This window comes from Anser anser (genome assembly GCF_964211835.1).
Source record: "Anser anser genome assembly, chromosome: 12".
In the NCBI taxonomy this organism is placed as follows: Eukaryota; Metazoa; Chordata; class Aves; order Anseriformes; family Anatidae; genus Anser; species Anser anser.
The window spans coordinates 10306461-10319004 of record NC_139733.1 but is presented as its reverse complement, the minus strand read 5'-3'; the positions used below and the strand labels follow the sequence as shown (position 1 = coordinate 10319004).

At 47.1% G+C, this 12544-nt stretch overlaps 1 protein-coding gene across 4 annotated transcripts in view; it reads right to left on the bottom strand.

Moving 5' to 3' along the window:
- HEMK1 (HemK methyltransferase 1, mitochondrial release factors N(5)-glutamine) overlaps window positions 1-12544 on the bottom strand; it is a 31757-nt gene that overhangs the window by 15764 nt on the left and 3449 nt on the right. The gene's annotated exons all lie outside the window — the stretch shown is intronic.

Below are 12544 nucleotides of genomic sequence, written 5' to 3'. Positions count from 1 at the left end.
TGATGAGTTTCAGACAGCAAGCATCTGCGAACAGAACGCCATCATTGCTGAAAGCAATCTTAACCCTCAGTTTAGCTACCAGCCCTAAAGATTACGATGAAATTAAAGAAATTCTAATGGGAAATAAGAGAAAACATTTTGACAGCCTAGATAATTAACCTTTGGAACACCCTGGGTAAATTCTCCACAACGTGTCACCGTAAACTGAAATGGCAGGCCTTTCAAAAGGGCTTACTTTCAGACACCATTTACAGGATTCGATACACCAGAAAGAAATGGCCTTCGCTACAGAAAAATGCTATTTTTGATAAAACAAAGACTTGACGATCATTGAGGCTTTACAGTGTCTAAAAAACAGAAAAATGAGTTGGTTGCTGAGGTGCCTCATCCCTGAAACATGCTGAGCACCTCAGTACCTCTAACATTCATCCTCACCATCCCAAATTCCCAAAGGAGGACTATGGCAGAGTGGAGCAATGAAGCCTCATCTGCACCTTTGCCACTGACACTGCTTTAGATGATGGAAGTGGGTCCCCCAAGCTCCAGATAGGGGCAGACAGATCTATAGTTGGCATGTCTAGTGTGAGGGCAGCTCACCTTCTGCTTAAAAGCAGAAGTCAGAAAAAGAAGTCAGAATCAGATTCCTACGTCACCTAAACAACCAGTGCTTGGCTGCTCTTGAATTGCCTTTTTGTTCTTAATGTTGTATATAAAGACTGTAAAAAATAATTAAAACACCAACAAAGTCCCATTTTGAGGAACAAGTAAAATTATAAAATAAGAAATTATTTCAGAAACGTGACCTGATTTCACGTTTACCCACAGCACGCTAACCACTGGATAGGATGAATGTTCAACTGTGGGGTTATTAAAATTCAGATTGCTGCTTACAGTATGTGTCATTATTGTCAGTAACAACACAGCCCACACTGAAAGTTTTGCTAACCAGTGCTACAGGTACTGGCAGAACTACTTCTGCCCTGGAGCCTGGTGCATACGAACGAGGGTATAAACGTGATACGTGTGTTAGATTGGGGAAATGGAAGATTTTGAAGATCTCCTTCCCTAGTCTGTGCAATAAGCTCCTTCCCCAACTAGCTAGCTTTGGAAGGATTGACGGGACTGAATGCCAGCCAGACAAAACCAGAGAAATTAAAATCATCTCTTTTTACTAGCAATGGCACAAAGGTAGAAGGGAAGGAATGGACTGGACGTGGTTGGGACAGCCCCCAAAAGCCCCAGAGTGTTGGCACCTGCTTCCAGGGGCAGACTGCACATCTCATTCAATAGGTGGCTGCATACAGATGCTCAGGTAGCAGAGAGGAGAAGCCAAAAGTCACGAGGAAAGGTGAGCTCAGGAGCCACTGCTTTCCCTTGCAGCAAAGCTTAGCCATAGCTAGAGCTGCCCCTCAGCTGTCCTCTCCCCTACAGCTTGCAGGGCTGCCACACACCTTTCCAGGGTACACCAGCAAGTCTTGGTGTGCTCCAGGGCCCGTTTGTCATCTGCTACAGGTAGACATCAGGACAGCCTGAGCAACAGGCTAGGCTCAGGAACGAGGCCAGCTCACAGCTCTGTAGAGACTGGTGTGAATAAAACCCAATCTGCATGCTGCAAATTTCCTCATACAGCAAAAAGAACTTCCCCTTCTCCCCCATTTTATAGGATTTTACACAAATATTCAGGAGGACATCAAGAGCACCAGCTACCTTCAAAACTGTGCATGCACAAGGGTGGTAAGCTAGGTGCAAAGCAAAATATCTGGAAGGGTTTTTACATTGCACTGAGCTGGAGGTGATGCAGACATCAAATGATTTGTTTTTCAGGGACATAAATACTGTTGCTTAGCACTAACAGAGTGGGGACAAGGTGGCAGCTATTTAGGCCTTCTGTACCTTTCCCAGAAGAGTAGTTAAAAATCTATGGGGGGAAGGGGGAAAGGCAGGGCATCCTTGTGAGTGAGAGGGCATTTCTGTTCCTGAAGAGCAGAAGAGGAGCTTGCAAAGGCTAGAAGAGACCCATTACCTGCAGTTCCACTCAGGGGACACAAATATTTGCTTCCCATACTACTTGATTTCCAGCCCTCAGAGATTCTCAAGCTTTTGTCTCTCAGCCAAGCCACTCACAGCCTGCTCTCACCTTGCTATTCCAGGAAGCCTTGCTTCACTGCCAGATTTGCCCTAAGTTCACACCGTCATTTATTTGTTCCCCCCCCCATTTTTTCTGATGAGTGAAATAAATGCAAAACTTTGCAAACACCTCCAGCTTCCCATGAGCCTCTGCCTCACCCCTCCACCCACAGCTCCTATTCCTGCCCACCCCCCCAGCACACGCTCCTGTTCTGACAGGTTCTTGGTATTGCCTCCCCCTCCCTGCGGCCAGGTCTCTAGCTCGCTGTATTTCTTGGAACCGCAGCTGCACAAAGACAGCGTGAGGACAGCGTCTGCCAGCACCCAAACCACAAGCTCCACAGCTGCACAGCTCCAACCAGCAGACAGCACAGGGTCAGGCAGCTTTCAGCACCGAGGCAGTCAGGAGGAAACAGCAGAGATTCTCACTGCACAGCAGTGGCTACAGAGCTGCGTGGAGGTCCCGAGGCGAGGCAATCACGTGCTGCGGTCCAGCTTCAGCAAACGAGACATCTGATGTTTCTGTGATTAGAAGTACAGGGCTAACAAAAGCAAGAGGATGGGAGGGAGGGCAAAAGGCAAGGATGGAGCTCACAAATTCACACTGTGTTCCCTACCGGCACCCTTTTTTCCTGCCCCGCACACTGGTGAAAGCGGGGAAGACAAGGTCCCATGGGTGGGAGCCTGGGCGGGGTGAGAGGCTCTGACTTGCAAGGTTAGCAGAGGGCACAAGGAAAGCAAGAGACCCATGAAAACCTGGCTAACCTTCTCTCTGCTCTCGCACACTTCCTGGGAATGTTTTCCTTATTTGTGTGCTTTCCAGAAACTTCTGTTCTCAGAATTCAGGACTTTCCATAGAGCCTGATCTGATATTAACCAAATCACCCCTCCCCTCCTGTTTGTCCACTTGGCTGCCAACCAGCACATGACAAAACACCAGGAAGCCAAGCTGAAAACGTACCTCCATGGCAATGGCCACAGAAGATCACTGCCACATGCCCTCTTTCCAAAACCAGGCCACCAAGCCAGCCCAGGGATTCAGGGGCAGGCTTGTGGCTACAGCGTGCATGTCCTGGGCTCTTCTGCCTGGCACTGCAGCAGTAAAAAGAAAACATGGCACAAAACCTGTCAAACTCCCCTCGGGGCGCTGCAGAACTCCGCTGGACAGGTACGTGTATAGGAAGTGAAACACTGGAATAACTCGTGAAGAAGTCATCGATCCTGAAAGAAAAGGCGGCTTTAGGCGGAAGCGATAGCAAACAGCTAAACGCACATCTCATACTGAGGAAGGGGGCTGGCTTCTGCCACGCAACAGAAAAAGCTCCTGATGTGCCAGGGCACATGCCGAGCACTCTTCTGCCTGTTGGAGGAGAGGCCAGGACAGCACCCAGAAACGAGTTCACCGAAAGGCACCAGCCTTTGCAATCCATTTGTGCTAGAACCCAACAGAAATTGCTGCAGCTGCCACGTCTAAACTCAGCCATGCCCCACAGGGGCAAGGAGAGGGTCGGGGCGCTGCCAAACGCTGCTCCTCACGCCTCCACCACAAGCCTCTCTAACCAGGCGCAGCCCTGCAGAACTGAGATGTTTTCTTTCCCTGCAGCTACTGGTACTGACTGCCGACAGACGCAGCATCTGGACAGATGCTCAGGTCCAGCTTGCTGTCCCTAGCTTTGAAATCCCATTTATGTGGGTGTCAGAAAGGCATGGCAGGGGCTAGGGGGGAGCAAAACGGATTTTTTTCCTTGTCCATGTGGGAAACCTCTCGAGTCCCAGCCATCCTGTTCCAGCCATCCCAGAGTTTGTTTTCCCAGTTCTAGTCCTAGATCTTGCTCTAACCACTGATGAGCTACTCAGCTGAAACCCTCGGGAACTGAGGCCCTTTTTCAGTCAGAACAGGTAGATCAGAAAGCTGAAGACTTTGTGGAGTTCTTTCAGGGCAATAAAGGCCTTAACAGCACACATCTGTGAGAACGTGGTAGGAAAGCCTATATAAGTTAGCCTGAGGAACAGGTTTGTGCATAAGCTAGAGGGGTAAAAAAAAAAGCCGCTGATTCTCCCCATGGATTTTAGCATTACATTTACATTTCTGAGTCTGTTGTGGAACTCACTAGCTTAGAAGCAATACTCTGCACTGTCACAGCCTTTTTTTCTTGCACAGGAACCCAGGAGAAGCTACCACCATAGTCCTTCTTGGCCAGTTAAGCCAGGAACAACTGTTTCTTTCTACGCTTCTGTTTGAACGAGAATAAATCTGCTGTGGCAAAACACCTTGTCCTGATTTTAAAAAAAGCCAGCAAGAGAGGCACCAGCTATGCTGTCTTAGGAGTTAATTATACTCTCTGTTAATGACATACACCTTTTCTTCTCTTGGCATTTATAGTGCTTATACACTTGTCCGTGAAACCAATGAGACTTCTGCTAACAAATTTCTGCTCTCTTTGCTAAGTAATTAACCCTTGAGCTTGTCTTTGATGAGCTAAACAGTCTTTCACAACAAGGCAGATTTTTTTCAGTTGCCGATCCACCTTCTGTTTCTTCTCCTGACCTAGTTTTCCATATCTTACTGACTGGTTGAGAAAGAAAACTGGACATATTATTTCACCAACTATTCCTTTATTGCAGTTCACAGAGATTATTTAACCCTGTTACTTGTACATGGCAGCCCCCCAGTAACACACGCGAGGATCACATTAGCCTGCTGGGCAGCCCACTGAGAACGGATGCTTATGGTGAGCCGTTCCCCAGCACCTCCCCACATCTTTCTCCACGCTCTTCTGCCAGATGAAGCCCCTCTGCCGCAAGGCACAGGCTGCATTATTTCTCTCTTTGTATATAAGCTGCTACGATGATAGCTCAAAGGGCAGTTCTGATTACTTTACAACAATAACAGGCTGCCTTTGTAATTCCCATTCCTCGGCCTCTGGGCCACAGTCCACTTTTTCAGAAAATATTGTTTTCCCTCAAACATACTGATAAAATATTACCTGTGGGCAAAATCTGCTCTCCAGGAGGCCACAAGAGAAACGCTACAACTTCAGCACGTTTGTTTATAACTATGTTTTGACAGATGGCATTTAATTTTTGACCCATTAAATAATGCTCTATTGCATTTCTGTTTAATACACCTTATAGGAGTCTAATGGTATTTCAGGAAAGGACCCTAAATCATGTGTGAGAGCACTATCATCCTTTTCATTTCCCAAACTGGAAAGCCAGAGATACAGAGAGAAGTGGCTTTCCTTTGAAGAGAACACTAGTCAGAGGCAAAACCATGAAAACAAAAAACCCCCCAAAACACCCCCCAATCTCCTGACTCCTGATCCATGGCTGTACTCACAAGACCCTGTGACCTTTTGAACTTTCTGAAACAGAACCATCTGTGGCACTGAAATTAGGGAAATGAAAGGTGATTCTGCATCAGAAGCTTCCTTTAGCACTGATTAAGCCAGCTGACGTGCGCACTGCTTTGACACATAGGACTGGTGGAAGCCCCCCCTTGGGGATCGCTGTATTTGCAGATACATGTCAGGAAGCAAAAATCCTCCCTTCTCTGTACGCTTGACCTTCTTGAAAGGTTAATGATTATGCTTAGCTAGAAGTCAGGTTCAACTTCATGAAAGGTTTTTCTGAGCAAACCTTTGCTTCAAGTGCTTTCACAGAACACCCCAGCACAACGCCTGCCATTCAGCTGACCGAGGCAGGTAAACACTAGAGGTTTCAGTGCGCTGAGCACGTTGGCATAGAAAGGAAACAATCTATCTTGAGAAGCAAGTTAAAAAATTTAAAAATCGCAGGTGGAAAAAGGATTAAGACATGACAGGACTAAAAATTCCAAGTGTTATGGAGAGCTTGAATGGTCATTGCACGTGTTACATAGTTCAAAGCTCTTTCCTGTTAAAAGAACAGGCAGCGTCTGAAACAAGGAAAATACTTTTCCCATTTACAGTACAAAATTAGAAAGATTCACTGTCAAACGATGTCATGGAGGCTACAGAGACAGACAGGCTCAAAAGAGGATTAAACAAATTAATGGAGGACAGATCCATTAGTGATTATGAAGCAGAATGGCCCCAAATCCAGCTTTGGCTAAGAACAGCCCTTCACTGCTGCCTGTCAAAAGAAGGGAGGATCTTTCTCTGCCTGTTTTTTTTTTCCCTTATAATTTTGTTCCTACCATCTGCTACAACCCCCAGTAAGACACAGTATATTCAATTACACAGACCAGTATAATCTGACCCAGTAAGCCTTTTTTCATGTTTTTAATATGACCTTCCATGATCTCACAGGAGGCTGAAGCCACAGTCTGTTTTGCATGATTAGTAAGAAAAGTGTTCAGCATGGTACAGAGTCGGCGTTTCTGTCCCCAGGACGTCAACCAGGCTAAACACACCTCTTCACCCTACAGTATGCTTTCCCCCTTCCCTTTGCAGGGCAACACGCTGTTCTCACGGCAGTCACCACAACAAAACCTGGACGGAAAAATCTGCGCAGCCTGAGCTCATGCTGAGATCACAACGGGTCAGGGAGGTGTCACCAGGGGACTCCCGGGTGGCCTGAGGGGCAGAAGGGGCGGCGGGGCTGTGACAAGAGCTCTCCTCCCAGCAAATAAAACACCACAACGTTCAAGAACCTGACTCTACCCACACGGTAGCGGCAGGGGATAAAAGGAGACCATTTCTGTTTCCACTGAATGAATAAGCTTTCATTTGCTTTAAAAAACAACATCTGAGAGAGGAGGGGATCAGGAGACACCAGAAATCACACTGCAATAACGCACAGAACCGACAGGAATGCTGTGAGACTGAGCCTGGAGTGCCCTCTAGGGGTAATAAAGCAGATAAGCCGCATAACCCAAACTACTTCCTTGGGAGAAATCCTGGACCAAAATAAACCTTTCCTTAATGAAGTCATGGTGAGGATTGATTTAGCTGTTATTTACTTGGATTTAAAAAAAGGAATTATCTACCCGCGGTTGGCTGAGTTCTCTTCTTTGTCCTATTTTTCTCTGATCCACAAGGCTGCTGTGACGGTAATTTGGCCTGGATTTTAGGTGGTGTTGCTTTGGAAAAAGGGCTTTCTTCCGCATTAATAGTGACTGAACAGCATTGAGACATGCATCCCTTGACATTACAACAATAAGCACATAACCAAGATAACTCACAAGATGGAGCACAACCAAAAACTTTGTCCTGAACACACGCACAGCAAAAGCCCGGCTCCAGCGACTCTGGGTGCATCACAGAAGTTACCCCAAGAGTCCCCCGCAGCCGTCACTGATGGCCTTGGGAGATGGCACACACTGGGCTCCACACACCCCTGCGAACCCCCAGCGCTTGCAGCAGCGAGCCCAAAGCTCTGCTCACAGAGGGCCGGGTAACTGGAGGAAGGCGAGCCTGGGGACAGTGCAACAATTCTCCTCCAGGGCTGCACAGCTTTGTCATCCCGCTCTTAAACAGACCTGCTAGTTTCGCACCCTGGGCTCCCTGTCCCATCCCCACCCCGATTCCCACGGAACAGAAGAACAGAGCCACATGTGCTGAAACAGATATCCCCAGAGGGAGCAAATGGCAGAGGGCTCCGCTGCCAGAGCGAGCTAAACAGACTGCAAAGGGGCAAATTCCACACAGGGCAAAACTAAAGCAGACAACCGAGCTTCTCTCTCTGCTTGTGTCTCTTTGTCCTGAGGAACAATGGTGGTGGTTTGTGCCATACTGCGTTTGCCTTCATAGCATTACCCATATGCCTAGGAGCTCATAGCAAGAGCCAGAACCCCTCTGCTGTAACCGCAGAATAAAAAATGCGTGATAAAGATGCCTCCTCATCATTTTAGTCTTTGAATTAGCAGACAGGAGCATTTGTAGAAGCTACAAAAATATAACTAGAAGGCAAATGTTGCAGCCGCTTGTGTACCTGCACTAGAAAAGTCAACGTAGGGAGCTCCATTTACTCAGCCAAGGACAAAATGTTCCATGTGGCTCGTGTGTGCAGTCACGGATAAGCAACTTGAACCTGAGATATCAATGTTGGTAATGAACTGTTTCCTAAAGAACGTGGATTACTTACAGTTACTATTTGATTAAGAGCTTCAGCACTAGTGGCCCTAAGAATGCTGCAAACAGATCTTAAATAGAAAGAAAGCAACAGATGAAACTTTCTCCTCTGCAAAATAATGAAGTTATTTCTATTACAGTTTTAAAGTCCAGGGAAATCTGAAAAAATTACTCTTACTAAACAAAGCACAAGCAAACCCCAACCCAAAGAATCACAAAACGCTCTGAGTCAGAGATGACCAATGCAGCAGAGGGAAAGGATCTGGACACCAGCTCGGTTTTGTGCAACTGGTTATGCACAGTACATAGTTCCCGGAAGCACCACGTGCCTAAAGCAGTGTCCCCCCAGGTGCTGCTGGATAGCTGGATCTTGTCCCCACGCTCCTCCTGTCCAAGAAAATTCCCCAACACCAGATCACACAAACGCTCCCTGTGTGGTGACAACGACTCATCCCAAGCCCCAGGGTTTACTGTGCTGTGGATATTTTTTCCTAAATAGGATGAAGATCAGTGTAACAGCTTTGCGATAGCCAGCTGCAGACATTACCTGCTGTTGCAGACATCACAGGTATGTCCCTAAAGCAAAACACACCCATGAAATATGGAGGAGAGCACAGAATTCTTCACTGTGCCTCCATGATGATGAAGTCCAGAAAAAAGCAAAAGTCTGGTCCTTCTTCTACTCCTTTCCCTAGTATGATCATAAACAGGCTTCATCAGCTGCATCCACATCTACTTTCAGATTAAACAACGCAGTGGAAAAAACAAACAAACAACTCTGCAGCCCTCTCTCAAACCAACAACAGAGCTTTCTACATCCCTCACCTCCAGCTCTGACAAATGCCAGTGACTGCTTGTGCCTTCCACGTAAGTCTGGGAAATTGAGATCAGTTTTTTTGGCACCAGTGCACAACACATCTCTCCACAGAGGAATTCACTGATGTTCGCAGGAAATGCAACAAAAGCTTCAGAAACTTGATGAACTGTGTCAGTAGAAAAGTGGCCCTAGGAAAAGGTTAGGTGGGAGGTATTTTTCATCAGTGTAAGAAGGAATGCAGCCAAGTTTGGGCTGCTGAGAAGGCATGTGCCAAAGCATCTGGGGCGCTAGCGGCATATAAAATGTTCTTAATGTTACCTAGAAGTCTGAATTTAACAGTTCTGTTGGAATAAGACTGTGTTCACCTGCATGGTGCTACATCAGGGAATCATCCTGGCTGCGAACTTGCACAGTTAGTTTCCCTAACCCTGATAAAAGCACTAGGAACTGCAGGCAGCCAGTGCGAGAGTGGTCATCTCTTGAATTCACATCTCCATTACTTCACGCCATCCTCTCAGAAAAGTTTGTAGCTTAGTTTAAGAGTGGCTGATTTTAGTTACATCTGTATCACCTGGAAAGTTTAAAACATCCCAGTGGAACCTAAGACCCTGCCCCACTTTTTACACTCCAGCTGACCCATTGCTTTACACATACAAAGGACTGGAGGATCTCCAGAGACTGCTGCCAGCCTCAACCACCTGTGCTTCCATGAAAAGGTCCTCGGACACCAGAAGAAGGGCACAAGTAGCCAAAGCAAAAGCACTTCAGCGACGCAGGAACCCAAGCACATTTAGCCATTTGCTCAAAAGCCCGCTGGAATCCTAATGCAGAATACCTTCTCTACTTCACAGGTCTCAAGACCAGGTGACTCTTTCCTGACGTGCTATATAATCTCAAGGGAAGGCAGGAGCAGGAATTGGCTGAGAGTTCAGCAGAAGAGAAGCCACCAGGTGCAGGACCTGCAGCCATTCTGGCCTGGGCTCCCAGGCCTAGACTGCAGGGCTGCTTGTTCCAGCCCTTCCAAGCCCTCACCCCTTTCATCTCTTTTACTCTAGATGAGCTCTTCTTTCACCTGGCTTTTTTTCCCATTCCTTCTCTCTTGCTACATGGCTAATTTCTTCCCGACTGAGCAGCCCTCCTCTGCTCCCCATGAAAAAGGCCAAGGTGTAATACATCTGCTAACCTCCTGCTTCCAGTGCCTTGCCTGCTGAGAGTGTTTGCTGAGGCAGAACTACTCTGTTTGTCAAGTCAATGGACAGTGAAGCTTCATTCCTGAGCTATCATCATACGCTTCTGGCTTTTCATAATACATGAGCTAAAAATGTGCCTTCATGGTAAGTATCATGACACGTCAAATAAAGTTTTCCCACAAACACAAGGTTTGGGTTAAGCTGTTTACGCTGGATGTTTGCCCCGGGGTACGTTAAGTGGTTTCAAACGCAGCGTGCTGCAGAACTGCATTTCAGTTTGTGCCAGCAGAGATGCTTCTACCAAAATCCCACATGTGGGCACCATTAGCCATGTTCACAGGCATTAGTAACCCTGGCTTCCATGGTACACAATAAGCCTTTGTTTGAAGCCTGGCACTGTGTTGCGAGAATTAGAGCGCAGCACCAGGGGAAGCCTTGTCAGCAGATGGTTCGACTTGCACAACATGCAAGTTCTCTTTGCTTTTAGTGCTCATATTGCATTCAGGAATTAATGGGGAGCTAGAGGTTGGAAACGCACTCTTGAATCAACCGGAGCAGAAATACCATCAGTAAGAACAAAACTAACCATCTTGGGCTCCGACCAGCAAAAAGGTTCCTCAGAGCCCTAGCTCCAAACGTCATCAGCACAGTGACCAAACGCAGCCACAGAGAGCTCACACCTCCTCTGGGCACAAGGTGTCACTACCACGATTCAGGGCCCAGCAGCCTCTCAGTGAGATGCTGCTGATACCCCACACCAAATCAAGACTCAGGTTCTGAATTTCAGTGGTTTTGTCTGGAACCCACTCACAGATTTCAACAGCAACCTCTTCCTCAAAGAGCATAACAGAAGCACTGGTTTTCTTTGCCTTTTACTTTTATATAACTAGAGGTGCCAGTTGAAGGACCCTGCAGACTGCATCATCTCTTTACTGAGCTGCTCCTTTCTTCAAACTTCCTCAATACCTTTTTCCTGCTTCCCCAGAAAAAGCAGAGTGGGGCCCTCGTGTCTCCAAAGTCCACTCAGTCCTTGGCATCTCCTCTGACATTGTCAGTAGAGGACATTCTGTCTGAACGATCCCTTTACTGTTTTTAATTTAAGAATACAATAGTTCAGTTGGAAGGGACCTACACGGATCATCAAGTCCACGTGTGTGAGCACTTCAGGGCTAACCCAAAGTGAAAGCACATTACTGAGGGCATTATCCAAATGCCTCTTGAGCACTGACAGCCATGGGGCATCCAGCACCTCTCCAGGAAGCCTGTCCCAGTGTTTGGCCACCCTCATGGTAAAGAATTTTTCCTACTGTCCAGTTTGAGCCTCCCCTGCTGCAGCTTTGTGCCGTTCCCATGCGTCCTGACATCCGTTACTGGGGGGAAGAGACCGGCGCCTGCCTCTGCGTTTCCCCTCCTCAGGGAGCTGCAGAGAGCCATGAGGTCGCCCCCGGCCTCCTTTTCCCCAGACCAGACAACCGGAGTGTCCTCAGCCTCTCCTCGCAGGACATGCCCTCCAGCCCTTCTACCAGCTTTGCTGCCTCCTCTGGATGCTTTTATGTACCTTAACATCCCTTTTAGATCATGGAGCCCAGAACCGTATGCAAGGTGAGGCCGCACCAACCCTAAATACAGCGGGAGTAAATCACCTCCTTTGACCACCTGGTTGTTCTGTGTTTAACACACCCACCACAGCATTCTTTTTACTGCACTGTCCCCTAAGCAAAAGGCTACCAGTACATTGCAACAGTCACCAAACAGCAGTCAAATGATCAGAGAAATGACAATTAGACTGACACAGCCTTAAGCTTCTGGGACTCCTTATTGGACAGAGTACAGAAATTACTCCATCTCCAAAAGTTAATGTGCACTGCAAAAATAAAACCAATTCTCAGAACAAAACCAAAAAAAACATCAAACAATGACAACAACAAAAAAAAACAACAACTCTTGAAGAGTAGTAAACAAAGACTTTGTCACTAGGATGTTCATGAGCTGAAAGCTAGGCTAATATCAGGGAATATGTCACCATGTACTTCCTATGCTTTTCCCTAGTAGCAAGGACATCGGGTAAAACGAAGTTTTAGCTTGAGCATATATGGCTGTCCTTTGTGTTTTTACAATTGACATTCACATTTAACTCCAGCCCAGGTCAGAACTTACCGTGTGCCAGCCTATGAAAGGAAAGTACAGCTCAATGTCCAGTGCTTGTCCAGAAACCACTGGGGAGTCATCAGACAAGCAGCAGGTGCCATTTCCTACCAGCCTGCACCATCTTAATCTGCATGTGGACAAAGAAGCTCTCTGGAGCCCAATATCTTTTTCCAATAGTACCCCTCTACTTCTGCAGGGTTTTGTTAACA